This window comes from Chiloscyllium plagiosum, unplaced genomic scaffold (assembly GCF_037043375.1).
Source record: "Chiloscyllium plagiosum isolate Xiang-an unplaced genomic scaffold, Cpla_swu_hap1 HiC_scaffold_5, whole genome shotgun sequence".
NCBI lineage: Eukaryota > Metazoa > Chordata > Chondrichthyes > Orectolobiformes > Hemiscylliidae > Chiloscyllium > Chiloscyllium plagiosum.
This window is the reverse complement of record NW_028270143.1, coordinates 83,240,004-83,259,026: the sequence shown is the minus strand read 5'-3', so window position 1 is coordinate 83,259,026 and position 19,023 is coordinate 83,240,004. Positions and strand designations below refer to the sequence as shown.

Genomic DNA, 19,023 nt, shown 5'->3' with positions numbered 1-19,023 from the left:
AAGTCCTTTTCAATCTCCCCACTTTCTCAACACTGTCTAACCCTCCACCTACCTTTGTGCCATCTGCAAACTTAGCAACAAAGCCCTCAGTTCCTTTGTCCAGATCATTTACATATAAAGTAAATAGTTGTGGTCCCACACTCTACCTTCTGCCAGTCAACCAATCATCTCTCCATGCCAATATCTTGCCCCTAACACCATGGGCTCTTATCTTATTTAGCATCCTCCTATGTGGCATCTTATCAAGGGCTTTCTGGAAATCCAAACAGATCACATTCACTGGCTCTCCTTTGTCTAACTTGCTCATTATCTCCTCAAACAATTCTAACTGTTTTGTCAGGCATAACTTCCCCTTGATGTAGCCATGCTGACTAAATCCCTATTTTACATGCAATTCGAAGTACTCCATAATTTCATCCTTAATAATGGATTCTAAAATCTTACAAATGACCAAGATCAGGCTAGCTGGCCTATAGTTTCCGGTCTTCTGCTTCCCTCCCTTCTTAAACAAAAGTGTCATTTAGCCATTTTCCAGTCCACTGTAACTACACTGATTCCTGTAATATCATGCCTCCAAAATCTCCTTTGCTAACTTTTTCAAAACTCTAGGATGTAATCCATCCAGTCTACGCGATATATCCACATTCAGCACCTTCTTCCGAGTAATAATCACTACAATCATGTCTGCCCCCACCGGTGAGGTTCTGGTATGCTACTGGTGACCTCCACTGTGAAAACTGATACACAGTATTTATTCAGTTTGACCATTTCTTTACTTCCCATCAGTACTTCTTCAGCCTCGTTTTCCACTGTTCAACACTCGTGTCTCTATTATATTTTAGATACCTCAAAATTCTCTTGCAATCTTCTTTATGACTAGCTAGCTTACCCTCATATTTCATTTTCTTCCCCTTTATTGATTTTAGTTATCCTCTACTGGATTTTAAAAGTTTCCCCGTCCTGTGTCTTCCCACTAATCTTCACCACATCGCATGCTTTTTCTTTTGTTTTAATTCTGTTCCTGACCTCCCATGTCAGCCATATTTGCCTCATTCTCCCCTTGATCTTGCTTGGGATAACTTTCTGCTATGCCTCCCAAATTCAAAGTCAAAAATCACACAACACCAGGTTATAGTCCAACAGGTTTATTTGAAATCACAAGCTTTCTGAGCAAGGCTCCTTCATCAGGTACAGGGAGAGGGGGCACACTGACACAAGAGTTGATAGGTAGAGAGATCAAAGGATCATACAATTGAGTGAACAAACCTACATCATGATAGCTCTCAAATTCAAGGGTTCAGAATAGGAAGGAACAACAAATGCTGTGCTCTGGTGAGATGTCCCTATACTTGAAACTGCTTCTCTTTCCAAGGTTTAGCCTCACCTGCTGAGTGTTTCCAGCATTTGCTTTTATTTTTGATTACAAGCATTTACAGTATCTTTGTTTCATTTGAGTGATGTTACTCTATTTTACATGCAGCAGTGCAGCAGTAACTATTACAATTTTGTCCCAACATTAATATTGTAGACTGCTCATGTGGTATATCTTGGAAGCACATCAAGATTCTAGCAATAAGTCTCACTTCACTCTACAGGCTAAGGAGGTCTGAAAACATAGAGGTAACAGAGTGACAAGATCCTGGCACAGCTCTTCGGAAAAGCAAACGTTATAGATTGCAACAATATTCTAGCTGTTTTATTAAGTCCAAGATGGTTATTTTTAATGGGAGAAAAAGTCGTGACTACCTGAATCTCATGCTTCCCCCGCACAACTGAGCTTAAAGGCCCTTGTTTGCACACATCTGCACATTAACATATAAAAAAAAGAGGAACCGGTCAATTAGCCCCTGGATCCTGCTCTGACACTCAATAACATCATGGCAGATGTGATGCTTTCTTGTGGAAAGCAATGGTAGAACTGATCACAGCACGGTGGCACAATGGTTAGCACTGCTGCCTCACAGTGCCAGGGACCCAGGTTCAATTCCAGCCTCGAGTGACTGCCTGTGTGAAGTTTGCACATTTGCCCAGTGTCTGTGTGGGTTTCCTCCGGGTGCTCCAGTTTCCGCCCACAATCCACAGATGTGCAGGTCGGGTGAACTGGCCATGCTAAATTGCCTGTAGAGTTAGGTGCGTTAGTCAGAGGGAAATGGGTCTGGGTGGGTTACTCTTCGGAGGGTTGGTGTGGGCCAAATGGCCCGTTTCCACACTGTAGGGAATCTAATCTAAAAAAAAATTCACAGGGATTCACACTGCCTGACTTACGATGCCTAGCAGGAGACTGGAAGAACACAACAGACCAGGCAGCATTGGGAGGTGGAGAGTTCGATGTTTCGGTTGTAACCCTTCTTTAGGACGTGGGTGGGTGTAGGGGAAACTGAAGATAAAGGGGGTAGCGGTGGCAGGATAGTGAAGTGGGATAGGTGATGACACGTGGAGGGAATGATCTGATTGATCAATGGGAGGAATGAATTCAGTTGGCGGCAGGGAGCAGTGGAAGGGAGGGGGGTTATTTGAAATCGGAGAACTCAACGTTGAGTCCTCTGGGCAGTAGGATGCCCAGGCAGAAAATGAGGTGTTGTTCCTCCAATTTGCGATTTGGATCATTGTGGCAACGGAGGAGGCCAGGGATGGTCATGTCAGAAAGGGAATGGGAAGGGGAATTAAAATGGGTGGTGACTGGGAGGTACGGTCAGCCCCTGCAAGCCTGGCTGAGATGCTTGGCCAACCGTTCCCTAAGTTTACGTTTTGTCTCCCCGATGTAAAGTAGACCACATGCAGTAAACGAGGTTGGAAGTGAGGCAGTGAACCTCTGTCTCACTTGGAAGGACTGTTTGGGGCCCTGGATGGAGGTGAGGAGGGTGGTGTTCCGGCAGGTTTTGCATGTTTTCCGGTTGCTGGGGAAGGTACCTGGGGTTTCAGGGGGGGTTGGTGGGAGAGGACTGTCGAAGAGAATGATCCTTGCAGAAGGCAGAGAGGGGTGGGGAGGGGAAGATGTTCTTGATGATGGGGTTTAGTTGGGAGTAGGTAGAAGTGTTTAGGGATGATGTGTTGAATGCGGAGACGGAAGAGGAGGTAGGTGAGGACAAGGGGGAATTCTGGCTTTATTACATTGACAGAGGCGGGTTTAGAGCAGTGGAATAGGAAATGAAGGTAGTGTGGTGGATGACTGTCTGGACGATGGGGGAAGGAAAAGAACATTGTTCGAAATAGGTGGACATCTGGGAACCTCGCGAGTGGAATGTCTCCTGATCTGAGCAGATGTGGCAGAAGCAGAAGAAATTGGAGAATGAGGATGGAGTTCTTGCAGGATACTGGGTGGGAGGAGATGCAGTTGTGGGAGACTGACGTATTAATACTGACTGGATTTAGTCCACTTTCAGGAATGCCACCTTAAATAAACATTAGGGTCGCTACATATGCTAATGAGTGTTTCCAGTTTCTAACTTAATCTGCAAAGCAGGCTAAACCTTGTACCTGGTATTGAGTAAATAAGGCTTCAATGCACCCTATTACAGCACCTTTCAAAGCGTATCAGCAAACAGAAAGGCTTAATGAGCAATATTCCAAGTTTACCTGGTGGCTACAGGATAATTTGCCACATTTGAGACTGATTTTAGGAAATACATCCTCTTACAGTGATCACTATCTGGAATTGTCTTCCTAGTAGGACAGTGGAGGCAGACACTGTATAGGCATTCAAAATGCTGCAGGCCTATCACAGAAACAAAGCCTTCTTTACACAATTTTAGGAGTGATGTGGCTTCTTCAATCTGCTCATTTTTCTTCCTTTATTCACTTTTTGGGATGTGGGCATTGCTGGCAGGCCAGAATTTATTGTGTATCCCCAGTTGCCCTTGAGAAGGTGGTGGTGAACTGCCTACATGAACCGCTGTAGTCCACTTGCTGTGCATTGCCCCACAAGGCCATTAGGGAGGAAATGCCAGTACATTGATCCAAACTTGCTACAAATTTTACCCAAGGCATCATGACAGCCATAAAACAGGAAGTGGAGTGCTAAGGTTGATGTAAATTTCCCTCATGGTCTTTTAACATGTGCATTGTTGCTTCAGATATCTCTCAAGACTTACACTTAATGGTAAGGTCCTAGGGAGTGTTGCTAAACAAAGAGACATTGGAGTGTAGGGTCACCGTTCCTTGAAAGTGGAGTTCAAGACATTTGATATGCTTGTCTCTGACCTATATTGGTCAGAACATCAAGTATCGGAGTTGGAAGGTCATGCCGTGGCTGCACAGAACATTGACTGAACCACTTTCAGAATACTGTGTGCAATTCTGGTCTCCCTGCTTCAGGAAGGATGTTGTGAAAATATTTACAAGGATGTTACCAGGGTTGGAGGGATGGGGCTATTGGGAGAGGCTGAATAGGCTGGGGCAGTTTTCTATGGGGTGGCCTAAAGAGGCTTATAATTTCATGAGGGTCATGGATAGGGTGAAGAGCCAAGGTCGTTTCCCTGGGATGGGGGGAGTCCAAAACTAGAAAGCATAGGTTGAAGGTGAGAGCAGATAGATTTAAAAGGAACATAAGGGGCAACGTTTTCACAGAGGGTGGTGCATGTATGGAATAGGCTGCCAGAAGAAGTGGTGAATGCTGGTGCAATTTAAAAGGGTGTCTGGATGGGTATATGAATAGGAAAGATTCAGAGGGATAGGGCTAAATGCTGGCAAATTGGACTAGATTAATTTAGATATCTGGTCAGCGCAGACAAGTTGGACATCTGTTTGTGCTGTACAGCTCTATGACTGTCTAACATTTGAAACTGGTTATGGACATTATCATGTAATAAATATCTCCTGTATTTTTAAACAAGTAACTAGTGTACAAACATTACATTCCTCTGGGCTAATAATAAGCTATTAGTTTATAAAAGAGGAGCTTGCTTCCAGTGGAGTGTCATGTTTTAAGTGAACCGAGGTAAGATGAAATATTGGAATGTCACATCCTCAGGTCACGTTATCCTACAGCGATAATACTATGGCCTTGTCTCCTCGAGATGACCCTGAGCATCCTGCTTTCTCCAAAAGATAAAAATGAATTGCAAACAGACACATATAGTTACACACAGGCATGTATTACCAATTTGATTATTATACAAACAGGGTAGAGGAAAGTTTAAAAGACTAATATTTCAAACTTCAATATAATGTTTGTAAATTTAACAACTCTGGTAATCAGAGGAAGTTGTAGTTTTCTTTTGAATTATCACCTCTATGGCTAAAATAAACAAATCTTCTCAGGTATCTCTTTAACACTGTCAGGTCATCCCTGGGTAATGATCTTTTGTAACTCTTGTAGTCGTTCATCTTCAGTAGTTTCTAATTGCAACTGCTCACATTGGCCCTGGCCAAAGTTCAATAGATCAAGTTTGGAGTGGCATGATAGATCAGTGGTTAGCACTGCTACCTCACAACACCAGGGACCCAGGTTCAACTGTGTGTGTGGAATTTGCATGTCCTTGCTGTGTTTGTGCGGATTTCCTCCAACAGCCCAAAGATGTCCAGGTTAGATGATTGGCCATGGTAAATTGCCCTGGTGTGTCCAGGCATGTGCAGACTAGGTGGGTTAGTTGTGGGAAATACAGTGATAGTGTGGTTCTGGGTGGGATGCTTTTCAGAGGCTCAGTGTGGAGTCGATGGGCTAAATGGCCTGCTTCCATATTGTAGGGATTCTACAAAAACATTTTCAAATTTGTGGTCATGAGCAGCAACATGTAGCTTAACAGGAGTACGTGTCTTGTGTAGGCTTGGTAATCTGCACCGCATGTTGGATATAAACATCCTCGTACCACATTTACATCTCATCATAAAGTTATATCTTGCAGGTTGCTGGCTGATTCAACTGCATTATATTAGTCTATTTTGCCAAAGTGATGACACCGAGATCTATGCATCTTGGTAGTCCTGCCACTCTCAAACCTTTGGTACCTGCCAGGTAGAGGATTTTGGGAAGCCAAGAAAAGCTTGAATATTGGCACTGCAGTATGATTCTGCCAACTGACAGAATTGGTAATCCATTCATTGTAAGCTGTGAAATGATTTCTTCTAGGTTGTACAATGGAGCTCCACCTGCAGAGGTAGATGTTGGTCAGGATGCATAGTATATTGGCACTAGCTCCTGTACCATTTTTATCATTTCAGAACATGTCGACGTGCTTTTTCAGGCCATATGTTATGAACATTTGTAAATGCTTCTGATAGTATTAGATCGTCAACATGGTGTGCAAGCTTAATAATATGAAAACACTGGTCTTTCTATGAAATGTCCATTTTATTTGATTGATTCTGAACAACAATGATGTGTTCATGTTTATGTACCTGCACAGTCTTTCCAGCAGGCAGAGCTAATTTGTACATTAATTCTGGGAGTTCCAGTGTAGGAATTTACTAAGTAACCAATGCCCCAGTAGGGAGGTCAATCTCTTTACCTCAGAGTTAAGATATAGTTCCACAAGTTAGTATTGCAGGAGTTTCTCCTGGGAGAAAGTGAGGACTGCAGATGCTGGAGATCAGAGCTGAAAACGTGTTGCTGGAAAAGCACAGCAGGTCAGGCAGCATCCAAGGAGCAGGAGAATCAACGTTTCAGGCATGAGCCCTTTATCAGGAATGAGGAAGGTGTGCCAAGCAGGCTAAGATAAAAGGTAGGGAGGAGGGACTTGGGAGAGGGGCGTTGGAAATGCAATAGGTGGAAGGAGGTAAAGGTGAGGGTGATAGGCCAGAGTGGGGGTGGGGCGGAGAGGTCAGGAATAAGATTGCAAGTTAGGAAGGTGGTGCTGAGTTCGAGGGTTGGGACTGAGACAAGGTGGGGGGAGGGGAAATGAGGAAACTGGAGAAATCTGAGTTCATCCCTTGTGGTTGGAGGGTTCCTAGGCGGAAGAGGAGGTGTTCTTCCTCCAACGGTCGTGTTGCTATGGTCTGGAGATGAAGGAGTCCAAGGACTTGCATGTCCTTGGTAGAGTGGGAGGGAGAGTTGAAGTGTTGAGCCACGGGGTGGTTGGGTTGGTTGGTCCAGGTGTCCCAGAGGTGTTCTCTGAAACGTTCCGCAAGCTGGCGGTCTGACTCCCCAATATAGAGGAGGCCACATCGGGTGCAGCAGATGCAGTAAATGGTGTGTGTGGAGGTGCAGGTGAATTTGTGGCGTATATGGAAGGATCTGTTGGGGCCTTGGAGGGAAGTAAGGGGGGAGGTATGGGCGCAAGTTTTGCATTTCTTGTGGTTGCAGGGGAAGGTGCCGGGAGTGGAGGTTGGGTTGGTGGGGGGTGTGGACCTGACGAGGGAGTCACGGAGGGAGTGGTCTTTTTGGAACGCTGATAGGGGAGGGGAGGGGAGGGAAATATATTCCTGGTGGTGGGGTCCGTTTGGAGGTGGCAGAAATGATGACGGATGATATGATGTATATGGAGGTTGGTGGGGTGGTAGGTGAGAACCAGTGGGGTTCTGTCCTGATGGCGATTGGAGGGGCAGGGCTCAAGGGTGGAGGAGCGGGAAATGGAGGAGATGCAGTGGAGAGCATCGTTGATCACGTCTGGGGGGAAATGGCGGTCTTTGAAGGAAGCCATCTGGGTTGTATGGTATTGGAACTGGTCCTCCTGGGAGCAGATGTGGCGGAGACGAAGGAATTGGGAATATGGGATGGCAATTTTACAGGGGGCAGGGTGGGAGGAGGTGTAGTCTAGGTAGCTGTGGGAGTCGGTTGATTTATAGTAAAATGTCCGCGTTGATTCGGTTGCCTGAGATAGAAATGGAGAAGTCTAGGAAGGGGAGGGAGGAGTCTGAGACGGTCCAGGTAAATTTGATGTCAGGGTAGAAGGTGTTTGTAAAGTGGATGAACTGTTCAACCTCCTCCTGGGAGCACAAAGCTGCAGTTTCTCCTGATCAACATCAGTGAAAGATTCACAGAATACCTGGGGAACGGGCATAAACTGCAACTGGAACTGACAACTGGAAGCGGCAGAGACAAATCACTATAAATGCCGGAGGAAACAAAAAACAGAAGCGTTCACAGGAGGCTCCCAAGCACTGAGGATGTCACCTAGACAGGGGACAAAATGTCTGCAACACAAATTCCCAGCTCGGCGAACAGAACCACAATAAACCGCAACTTCCAGAGTTTCTTCAGCATTTACACAATCTTCCTGTAAAGTTACAGAATACTGATTACAGAATACCTGCAGAAATTCTGCACCTTCGATTTGGACACACAAATTTGTTATGTGCTAAAGTCTGGCTTGATAGCTCTACTGACAACACGTTTGGACTCATTGCCGATGTTCAAGACTGTAGTAAGGGGGCAATAATTGGCTGGAATGAATTTGACAGGAAAATCTTAAAGAAAATTTCAAGTTTTCAGGTAAATGCCTGTGTTGCAGCTGTAGAAGAATGGCTTGGCTCGGGGCATGGCTGGTTATGGGGCCTAACTCTTCAGCGATATTGTCTAATTGCTGTCCAGACCAATAGTATCCAGTGTCTTCAGCCATTTCTTAATACGTCAAGTGAATAGAATCAGCTAAAATTTGGAATTTGAGAGGAAGGGGACCTCGGCAAGAGGCAGAAATAGGTCACCCACACAACACTTCCAACTGAACATGGTTCATTTGTACAGAGCACAAGTGAGACTGCATCTAGGGGTCAGAGTCAAGATTAGAGTGGTGCTGGAAAAGCACAGCAGATCAGGCAGCATCCGAGGAGCAGGAAAAAAATCGACGTTTCGGGCAAAAGCCCTTCATCAGGCTTTTGCCCGAAACGTCGATTTTTCCTGCTCCTCGGATGCTGCCTGACCTGCTGTGCTTTTCCAGCACCACTCTAATCTTGACTCTGATCTCCAGCAGCTGCAGTCCTCACTTTTCACCTCTGGAGTACGGTGTACAGTACTGGTTTCCTTACTTAATGGAAGACTGCAAATGGATTGGAAGCAGTTCAGATGAAGTTTACCTGGAATGAGTGGATAGTCTTATGAGGGAGAATTGGACAGGTTAGGATTATATCCACTGGAGCTACCAAGAGTAAAAGGTAATTTGATTGAGATATTTAACATCCTGAGCATTCTTGACATGGTAGATGCGGAAAACATGATGCTCTTTATGCAAGAATCTAGAATTGGAGGTCAACAGCAGGCACTTAAAAATTGGTGGACACCTATTTAAAACGAATAGGAGGCATTTTTTATTTCTCCCAAAGGGTCCTGTGATGGAACAATTATCTTGGACAAGGTGGAAATGGTTTCCTCCAACAGTTAAATAAATTTCTTCACATTCCCGTGTTTAGCACAATAAGGTTTCGTAACATGGTAGATGAATTGATCTTCAATGCGCAAAGGGATTCCCCCATTGTTTCAAATGAGAAAATTTCAAATTATAAAATAAAATGAGAGAAAGGAGGAAAGAGTAATGTTAATAGGAGATACTCATTCAAAACAAATAGACCAGAGACATGAATTTGATCCACCAATGAGCTCTAACCCTGAATAAACCTATTCTGTTTGATTTTGGTGAGCAGATAATATCACTCCAATATCCGGGTAACAATTTAACCACAGTTTCAAGGGGCTGCAGTATTGTGGCAGTCCTTTGTAATATGTTTCATTATCCTTGAGAAAGATGTATAATTTAAATGATCTGTAATAATATGTCAATCACATCCAAATAGAATCATTTTTCATCTAATTCTTAAACTAAGAAAATAAAATGCATTGAAAAGTGCAGAATTCCAAACTAGCAATTTGAGCAGAGCACCCTTTAATAAAACGTGAAGACTTAGTCATTTGGATTCTCACCTTAAATTAGAAAACCTGCATTTTACTGCAAGTGCAAATAAACTGTTTTTACCATTCACTTTGTGTGTAGATTTTATAGCCTGTCAGCAGAGATTTCTAGTGTTTGGGTATCTGACTCACTTTGGTCCCTTCCAATTATGACATCTGAGAGTAGGGCAGATAGAAGAATGTGCAATGTGGACAGTAAGGCAGGAAATAACATGTATTTCCTGTATAAACTTAGACCAATACAAAGCAAAGCAAAAATAAGATGTGGAATACAAATGATATTAAGGGTGAAACATTAATGAAATAAATTGGCAACATTTATTATTTTCTGAAGGAATGGACATCCATTTTGGAAAGCTTTGCCACTGTGTACCCCCAAGAATCAGCAAGGTTGCCCTATAGTCATAGATAGAATCACCAAATCTTTAGAATCCCTACAGAGTGGAAGCAGGCCATTTGACCCATCGAGTCCATACCAACCTTTCAAAAAATATTCCACTAAGACCCACTCCTCTACTGTATCCCCACAAAGTGACATTTCCCATGGCTAATCCACCTAGCCTGCACATTTGTGGACTGTGGGATGAAACCAGACCAGCTGGAGTTGACCCAAGGTCATCACCACTTATTACACCATTAAAAGCTTATGCTAATAATTTTGTATAAAATAATTATACAAAACCTAGCTTTGTCATTGTTTTACGTTAAAACAAGACAGTAATTAGGCAAGTTCACACCATTCGTGATTTCTATTCAGTTGCTATTGGCAAAGATTGAAATGTAGAGTCCGTATCTCACTAACTGCAGACTCTAGGCTGCTTCACTGAACTGTGTATGCATGCATGCCAAAATATACTGTCAGTTTTTACCCTGTAATAACTGTGTGTTGACAGCCTTGTCATTACAAGTACAGCAAAATCTATGCCAAAATCTCGACATTCTGTATTAAAATGAGAATAAAAAGATAAAAAGGTCGTTGGGCTTTGGGTTTAACGTTTTTGAGTGAGGTTCTGAAAATAAGCACGTTTTAAAAAGTCTCAAATTGCAACAACTGCACAAGTCTGAAAGGCTGAATATTATTTTCAGTATCGAAACTGTTACAATTAACGTGAATATTTTAATCCAAGACCCAGCAGCATTAAATTATTCTGGAACAATCCTTTAAAGAGGCATATTCAGGCAGCCAACAGTGGCAATGCAACAAGCCCTGCTATATGCAGTGAATACTAGATGCAGTCATGAGGGTACACTCCAGAGGTGCATTGGTCAAATACAATAGCTGGCTGAACTGATGTGACATTTCTAATGGAGATAAACAGCTACTCAGCATCAAACGGCTTCTTTTCTTTTCTAATTTGCTTGAATCAAATGTTCCAATAAATAATAAAAATTCTAATTTGGTTACTGAGTTCCTTTACTATATTAACTGGTTTGCCACCTGAATTAAATAGGACCAGCTTTGAATAAGAATATTTAATTCAGGTGGCAAACCAGTTCATTCTGTGAATACAAACATTATTGCTTTTATATATTTCCAAAATTCTAATATTCAACCATTAAAAGGTACATAATGGAAAATACTTGGATGAGCCAACCAGCTGAGTTACTGGTGGCTGATGATAGTCAACGTTACCTCGGTTGTAGCAAACGTGAGTGATAAGACCCATTTAGAAACAAAGTTAGAAGTACGTTGCATGTACTTATTCCAAAGTGAGTTGGAAACCGCAACTTCACTGTGCCAAGCATGTCCATTCCTCTGAAATCATGCCAGTCCCCAATTAAGCAGGTGATCATTTGGCTTTGGGTCAGGTTGATTGAACTGTCTATCACATGATCAAAGACTTTTTTTTTTAAAAAAAGTTTTTTTTGTTGTTTTGACCGCTCAATATGTTGACATTAACGCTGTTCTCTGAGCACAGCTTACTCAGCATTAAAACCTAGAGAGAAGATTGTGTGAGGTGAAGTATGTACGGATCAGGCTTTCTGTTCCAGAATTTTAAAGCTCATTATTCAGTTTGCATCCAGAATCCAGCTGGAGCAAGAATATCATCAGCAAATAAATTATGTCTCTGATGAATGCACAAAACTGAAATATGCTTTGGTTGGAGTTTCAGTTAGCATTTCTAAATTATACTTGGACAGAACACCATATGTTATATGTGGTTATAATAATAAACATCATTAAAGTGCTGGTGGCAACCAGCCCCCCCCCCCCCCCACCCCCCCACACACACACACATACACACGTGGTAGTTTCAGAGGCAGAAACTGGAAAACTGGAGTCAAACCATACTTTTAACATTCCTTGTTTTTACAAACCAGCATTCAATGTAAATCTGCTTAACACTATTGGGTTGTTATCAGACTTCTGACTGTCAATACGTAATACACAGTGATATCAGATAAACAAAACAAAAAGTGATATCATTACACCATCTGAACCAAATCAGGATGAAGGATGCATTCAACGGTCAATTTTCTTAAGCTTAAAGCAGTTGAACCAGTAATCTGTAAAAAAAAACAATAAAACTAAGCACAAGTGCTTCACCTGACTTCACATTGAAACTCTGGGCCGTTGCATTTCTATCTCCTGATATTTTGCCCTATTCCTCAAGCAACTTTGTGAAGAACAATTATCCAGCTGGCCAGTCTGCATCTAACTGCCTGAGATGCAACCACTTTCTCAGCATTCCAGGTGCATTCTGATACAAGGGAACTGGTTTTAGATGGTCCTCTTGCATATCAATGTCCAAAGACAGAAATCATACGACACCAGGTTATAATCTTTAAAATCACAAGCTTTCAGAGCGTACCACCTTCACAGTGTCCAAATTGTCCATGTCAATCAGGTTTTCCGGAACTAAACTATTCCATTTGCCTGCATTTGGCCCATATCCTTCCAAACCTTTCCTATTCATATACCAAATGTCCTTTAAGTGTTGTAATTGTACTTGTCTCTAGCAGTACCACCCTCTGAAAAAACTGTCCCTCAGGTCCCTTTTAAACCTTTCCGCCCTCACCTTAAAACTATGCCCTCCTGTTTTGGATTCCATAACCCTAGGAAAAATACGTTTGTTATTCACAATTTGGAGATGCAGGCGTTGGACTGGGGTGTACAAAGTTAAAAATCACACAACACCAGGTTATAGTCCAACAGGTTTAATTGGAGGCACTAGCTTTCGGAGCACCTGATGAAGGAGCAGGGCTCTGAAAGCTAGTGCTTCCAATTAAACCTGTTGGACTATAACCTGGTGTTGAGAGATTTTTAACTTTGTTATTCACCTTATCTATGCCCCTCATGATTTTATAAACCTCTATAAAATCACTCCTAAACCTATTACAATCTAGGGTAAAAAGTCCCATCCTCTCCTTATAACTGAAAGCATCCAGTCCTTCCTCCATCTTAAAGTCAGAAATGGGAATGCTTCCTGATGTTTGCACAAGCACTGTTCACAACTCCTCAGGGACAGAAAAACATCCATGTCCATAACGCAGCAAGATCTGGACAGAATTCAGGTCTGGGTGGATAAGTGGGGAGTAATATTCATACTAATATGTACTATATCCAACAAAAGACAACCACCTGATGAAGGAGCAGTGCTCTGAAAGCTAGTGCTTCCAAATAAACCTGTTGGTCTATAAGCTGGTGTTGTGTGATTTTTAATTTTGTCCACTCCAGTCCAACACTGGAACCTCCAAATCACAACAAAAGATAACCTATCACGACCCATGCATTCTTTTTACTGAATTCCTGATTATCTACGTTCTGTGGGCAACCATGTATCAGAAACTGAACTGGACAAGCCGTGTAAATACTGTGACTACAAGCGCAGGTCAGAGGCTGCAGTGAATAACCCAGTTCTGATGCCCAAAAGCCTGTCCACAGGCACAAGGTGAGAATCGTGATGAAACACTCCCCACTTGTTAGGATGACCTCAGCTCTGACATCATCCAGGACAAAACACCCTGATTGAATGGCATCACATCTACCACCTTCAGTACCCACCCCCTTCACCAATGATGCACAGTGACAGCAGTGTGTACCATTTCCAGAATGCACTGCAGAAATTCATCCATACTCATCTGATAGCCTGGCCCAAAACAATACATAATGTCAGCTACCAAAACACTGTCCATGTAAACAGCATGTTTATTAATATATAGCAAGAATTATGTGTCAGAATGAAATTAGAAACACACAAAGTAAGAAGCTAATGAACTTGGGATTTCATGGCATGTCTTCACCAGCTTTGGAATGGAGGGACATTATTCCAATACCTATGATCTGGTTGCTTTTATGATTGAGCAAACTTTGTGGTTTGGTTGGTGGTGCTATCAATCAATGTTTCAACTGATGTCCATGGTCCCCAAAGGACAATGCTGCATTGTGTTCAAATAAGCAGGGTTTACACAGGTACATTGCAATGAAAGAATAATATACCCACTGCAGGAATTTATTATTCACTGCCTAGGAGAAGGATTGACTTGACTTCACAAACTATCTGCATATCTAGAGAATAAAAGCTGCTCAGGTTGAGGTGAGCATCAGATTGACTGACAGGGCCTCTACCTCCACATGGATTCAATCAATCATAGTCAAACCCCGGGAACGCCAGCAACATCATAAAACATTTATTGCCCGGACAGCTGCCGCTCACTATTTCTACTTAAATGAACCTTCTAGAGTGCATCTGTCGCTCGCTGAATGCAAATATATATAGTCCTTGGTGTAATAAAATCTGATTTTTGAATTTACTTTCATAAGTAGTTGTACAGTAGCTGCAATCAATGCTGATTCCAACAAAGTACAATTGCTTCACAGAGTTATGACATGAACTCTCGGATATGGCTACAGCTTCCAATGCACAACTCTCCAGCAATGAATACAGGCCAAATCAACCCACCTGCTCTTGGTATCACCTGACCCTGCATCCCTTGGATGAACGATAACAACCATCGTCAAGACACAACAGCACTCATTTTCCTACCATGACATTACTAAAGTTATTCACACCATGATTTATTGTGGAGGCACTCTAACATTAGCTTTTAGAACAACGAGAACAGACTGTTTGGATCTGTTCCCTGATAATATGTGGAAATCCTTCGAATATATTACAAACGCCAGGTCGAGAAACAGGAGTTGATGTTAATACATGCACACAGAAGAACTCTCTTTGCTTGGTGCAGGAAAACTCAATAGTACCTTCTCTTTAATGTGCTTACAAGGCCACTGGAGAAATTGCTCACCACAATAAACTTTACCAAGTTGTTAATATTTTCTTAACAGATGCTTGAGATTTAAGAACAATTGAACTGGAGCAGGAGTAAGCAAATTAAACCCTTGAGCCTGCTCCTCCATTTAATACAATCAGAGCTGATCTCAAGTCAGTCTCAACTCCACTTTCCTGCCCGCTCCCTATTACCTTTCAACCCATTGCGAATTAAAAATCTGTCCATCTCCTCTTTATATTTACTCAAAGTCGCAGCATCCGCCACACTCTGGGATAGCGAATTCCACTCATTCACTGACCTTTTGAGAAAAACTATTTCTCCTCATTTCTGTTTTAAATCTGCTACCCCTTATACTAAAACTATGGCATCTCACTCTACAGCATCATCTCCATCAAAAAGACATACAAGATACCGTACTTCTTTGGACAAGGTTTTCTGTCTAAGAGCAGAAAGGGTAGATTAGAATGGTCATAAACATTAGTTAGACTGTAGATTGAAGGTTGCACAGAATTCTCTCCAAAGATGCTGCCAGACCTGCTGATTTTCTCCAGCAATTTCTGTTATTCCTGTAAATTGACAGTTGTTATTATAGGAGGAAGAGGTTAAAAAGAATGGGATAAGGCAATGTGAACCAAATGATACAATTTTTAAAAGGGTGCAGAAGAGAGAACCAGCTTTAAATTCGATCTTCAACAATTTGTGTATAAATTGAAACAAAAGCAGACAAAAGAACAGAAAGCAAAACTATTATGCCAAACCTTCACAAGTTATCAGCTGGGGTTTAGCCAGAGTGTGTTAAATTCTGGACATCATATTTCAGGATGGATATCAAGGTTTTGGGCGAGGGTGCAGATGAGGTAGACGAGACTGAAAACAGGGATGATGGACTTCAGTTGTATAAAAGAGACTAAACCGGCTGGGACTAGAACACAAAGTGGGATTCCTCAATGTTATGAGGGGATTGATAGAGTGAACGATAAAGAAACCAGTGGTAGGTTGATTGGTAACGAGTTAACAAAGATTTAACAATATTTGAGAATGTTATGATCTGAAATGCACTGCCTGAAAATGGTACTGGAAGAAAATTCAGGAGTAAATTTCAAATTAGAATTGGAAAACGTGGAAAATAATAGGAGGATATGTTTATGCATCACCAGGAGATAACTCGGTCAAGGCGGCATATGGGATACTTCAATAGTCAAGGTCTAGTATATAAACGCAGGAGGGTTAGACCACAAACAGTAGTAAGAATGCAGTTAGAAGATTGTATATAGTTCAGTGCATATATTTTAAGAAAATGTAATGAAATAAGGAGAGAGGGATTTTCTTCTCTATTCCATTCCAAATTCTCGTTCACCTAAGAAATCAACCTCCTGGCAGGTCACCAACAATGGCAGACTTTTTCAAGACCTTCACTCCATCCAAAGCATCAGACCAACACCACTATAAAAACTGAGTTAAATTTCATTCTTACAATTCACGTTTTATCTCCATCCAATTTTGTATTTGCACAATGCTGTGGGTAAGTGGATTGAAAGAGCTGTCATGTTTTCATTTAGCTCTAGGGCAAGTATGCAAATTAAAATTACCTTCTTAATTTTTAAAAGCTTGCTGCTGCCTTTTTAAAAATTGACTCAATCACGGTGAGGTTAAGAAAATAGGAGTGCATCCACATGTAAATATACTCTCACAAGCCAATAAAAGTAAACACCTCAGGGAGACATTATTCACTGCTTTGAGGGGCATGGTCAATGGTGACGAAAGTGGGAAAATACAGAAAGGATGAAAAAAATCAGATTATCCAGCGTCAAGAAAAGAACGTTTAACTTTCCCTTTTGGGTTTAAACAGTATGTTCTGAATCAAACTAATGAGCAGCAAATACCATATTTTCACTTAATTGTATCCTGCTATTTGCCAATCTCTCCTCATTTCAATGGCAATTTGCCCCTCCTTCGGAGAAACTCAAAGACCATAAGACATAGGAGTGGAAGTAAGGTCATTCGGCCCGAGTCCACTCCGCCATTCAATCATGGCTGATGAGCATTTCAACTCCACTTACCCACATTCTCCCCGTAGCCCTTAATTCCTTGTGACATCAAGAATTTATCAATTTCTGCCTCGAAGACATTTAGCGTCCCAGCCTCCACTGCACTCTGTGGCAATGAATTCCACAGGCCCACCACTCTCTGGCTGAAGAAATGTCTCCGCATTTCTGTTCTGAATTTACCCCCTCTAATTCTAAGGCTGTGTCCACGGGTCCTCGTCTCCTCGCCCAACGGAAACAATTTCTTAGCGTCCACCCTAATTCCTGACGTAAAAGTAAAGCTAAGCAGTTACCCAACAGCAAAAGCTCCCTGCTTGCTTCTTCAGGCCCACATTCAATCCCATCTTCACCATATCCTGTATACTCCATAGACAATCCCCTTTTCCACCCTGCACCCACACAAATGGGCTTTGCCAAACTATCAGCCTTACCACATTTTCATAATGGTTTTCAGACCAACTCTCACACAGCTTCAGCCCTCCAGGACTTCACTTAGGAGGTCATGAACATTCAAGCTTGGATTTGAAAACAGAGGTCCCTTAAAAACTGCATTTTCTAATTACTTTTTTGTAAGCATGAAATATCATTTAAAAGCTATTACAACAGTATTTAACTTTCCAAAATTCTAGCATATTAAACAAAGTGACAGTTCACTTCTACCTGGTCAATTTAGGCACAGGATACACACACCCCTCATGCATCTACAGAGACTGCTTCATATGGCTCTTAACGTTCTTAGTGTTCACTCAATTGAGGTGATTTGGAAGCTGCCAGGCTCTCTGGTTTGCAATGCTTTTTTGCATGTAAGTTCTTCAGGCACTGCCAGCCTGTTTAAATGACTGTTTAGCACAGAAAGAGAGGCAAGCAGTTTGTCATTGTAGGGGGAATTGAACAGTTAAAAGAGAAGGATGTGATGCAGCAGATGCAATAGCAATGTCACATCTATAGCATGTGGCCAGCAACTTACATGGCAAACACATTGCACATGTTTCAACCAAATGACCATCTCTGAAAATTAAAGGGCACCAGAGTCAACAGGGACTGTGGCAAATCAGTGACTGCTTCTAATTCAGTCAAGTCAAGGGTAGAGAGTGTTAGCCATGGTCAGGCAGGCATTGCCACTCAGGTGGATAGAGCTTGTAAGAAGGCCTATGGTGTATTAGCGTTCATGAGCAGAGGGATTGAATTCAAGAGTCGTGAAGTGATGTTGCAGCTGTACAGGACTTTGGTTAGGCCACATTTGGAGTACTGTGTGCAGTTCTGGTCGCCTCATTTTAGGAAAGATGTGGAAGCTTTGGAGAGGGTGCAGAGAAGATTTACCAGGATGTTGCCTGGAATGGAGAATAGGTCGAACGAGGATAGGGTGAGAGTGTTAGGCCTTTTCTCGTTGGAAAGGCGAAGGATGAGGGGTGACTTGATAGAGGTTTATAAGATGATCAGAGGAATAGATAGAGTAGACAGTCAGAAACTTTTTCCCCGGGTGCAACAGAGTGTTACAAGGGAACATAAATTTAAGGTGAAGAGTGGAAGGTATAGGGGAGTTGTCAGGGGTGGGTTCTTTACCCAGAGAGTGGTGGGGGCATGGAATGCGCTACCTGTGGGAGTGGTAGAGTCAGAATCTTTGGTGACCTTTAAGCGGCAATTGGATAGGTACGTGGATGGGCGCTTAAGCTAGGACAAATGTTCGGCACAACATCGTGGGCCGAAGGGCCTGTTCTGTGCTGTATTGTTCTATGTTCTATGTTCTATGTTCAATGTGTGTGTCTTGCAGTCCTGGGATTGGGCCATGTTCAGTACTGCAGTTCAAATGCAACCAGCCCAGGAACAAGAGGGACATCATTCAAGCTACTATGGAGGCACCCGGCCAGTCAGTCAGAACTGTCCTGCCAAGTTAGTTTGCGGATTGCTCCATGATTAATCCTGTAGACTTATGCATTGTCGGTTAGGGACTTTTCAGGTAAGTGT

General features: G+C 42.4%; 1 protein-coding gene across 2 annotated transcripts in view; it reads right to left on the bottom strand.

The window, feature by feature from the left end:
- LOC122550022 (plexin domain-containing protein 2) overlaps positions 1 to 19,023 on the bottom strand; it is a 431,455-nt gene that overhangs the window by 390,545 nt on the left and 21,887 nt on the right. The window lies entirely within an intron of this gene.